Source organism: Myotis davidii, unplaced genomic scaffold (genome assembly GCF_000327345.1).
Source record: "Myotis davidii unplaced genomic scaffold, ASM32734v1 scaffold130, whole genome shotgun sequence".
Classification (NCBI taxonomy): Eukaryota; Metazoa; Chordata; class Mammalia; order Chiroptera; family Vespertilionidae; genus Myotis; species Myotis davidii.
In genome coordinates, this window is record NW_006285040.1 from 5,005,534 (window position 1) to 5,007,502 (window position 1,969).

The following is a 1,969-nucleotide window of genomic DNA, read 5'->3' on the forward strand; positions in this document are numbered from 1 at the left end:
AAGAAATATCATGTTGAAATGAAAAAAGTAAAACATAAGCAAACATGATAGGTGACTGAGGATTAAAAATTCTGCTATCATGACAGAGGTTAAAGTTTCCTATGAGAAATCACGACCATTCTATAGTCACTCTGGTAATAGGATTATGGTACTTTACATTTTCTTTGCTTTTTTCTGTATTTTTAAGATTTTACTCGGTGCAACTTATTTAATATTAAAACTGTTACAAAGTGTTCTGAGTAAAGTCTTATCAGTTCTATCAGACATATATTATCAACTTGCAATTAGTGGGAGTAAAAGATGGTACATTACAATGCAACATTTGTGAACATAATTTAATCCTTAATGGGTCCCATTGTGCTTCAGTTTCATATATATCGACTGTTTTTGTATTAGTGGTTTCAAATGTATTAATAAGTAGAGAAAAATCCTGATAAGATGCCAGATAAAATGGCTTTTACAATATGTTATCACATTCTTGTCTTGAACACTAAAATGTGATGTAAATTCCAGGATTATTATCCATATTTTCAACATGTTATCTATCTAAAGCAAATTGCTCTGTACAGGCTGATTTGCTGGAAATTATTAGACAATGAAAGCACTTCACATTTGAACAAGAGCTAATATAATTGTTTATTATGACCCTTCATATGGCCACAATTACCATAAATTTTTTTCTGTTTCAATAGAAATAAAAAGTAAGGTAACAGGACCAACTATATGGATCAGATGCGTTTAAGAAACAGCAGAAACTCTCAAAATATTAAGACCAAAGAATCCCTGGTAGGTTGCATGCTGTTATAAACAGCCAATAGGTACCCAGGGAAAAAGTAAACCAAAATTCATCAAAAAAGTAATGTTTGCACATGAGATTTTGGAAAAGTCTGAGAATGGCCTTCATTTTATTACTTTGAATCCAAGCTGATTAAAAAGTAAGAAATATTACTTTCACTATTACTAAAATAAGAGTTGAAGCAATCAAATTAGTTTCCACTTATAAACTTTGTGTCTTTATTTATTTAATTTCATTGCTTATAAACAACAGAAGTTGATTTCTCACAGTTCTGAGCGCTGGAAGTAAAGAGCCCTCTTCCAGGTTACAAACTGCCAATTTCTCCTAGTATCTGCGCACGGAGGAAGGCCTGAACTTTGTGTCTTTATATTTTAGAATCTGATGGACAGGTTTCATTTTCATTGGAAGGTAAGACTTCCTTCTAGTCGCAAGTCCCTAATTTAGGATTGATGGATGGATCTGGGTTAATGGACAGACCTCATGGAGTTGTAAAATAACCTGCAAGGGTGGATTTGTTTGCATGTGTAATTATTTTGGTGAGAATCGATAGCCTTCTGTGATCTCCATTCCCCGACCCCAGAAAAAAGTTAAAAACCACTGGATGAAAACCTGTAATTTTGTCAATCAGCTAAGAACTTTAAAGAAACTACTTCCTTCTTGCACCCTTCAGGAAAGTTCATGTGTTAGGCTGATAGTGAAGAGGTGGAGATTAGGAAAGAAAACTAGAAAAATGAACTGAAACTTACATCATGCTAAATGCCTTTAGAGATGCTATGTTTAAGGTTACGTGTAGGCCATAGTTTTAGTTTATAGAGTCACAGACAATTCAAGATAATCAGAATAAATGATTAGAAAACTGAGCATTTGATGGGAAACCATAAAAATATTAGAGGGATCCACAGACAGCAAAATCTCAGACATATGCTGAAGCAATTTCTTCATGGATACATCTCCTAGGGCAATGGAAACTAAAGAGAAAATAAACAAATAAAAAGCTTCTGTACAGCAAAAGAAACCATCAACAAAACAACAAGAAAGCCCACTGCATGGGAGAGCATATTTGCCAATATTACATCTGGTAAGGGTTTAATCTCCAAAATGTATAGGGAACTCATACAACTTAACAAATGGAAGATAAAAATCCAACCAAAAAGTGGGCAAAGGACCTAAATA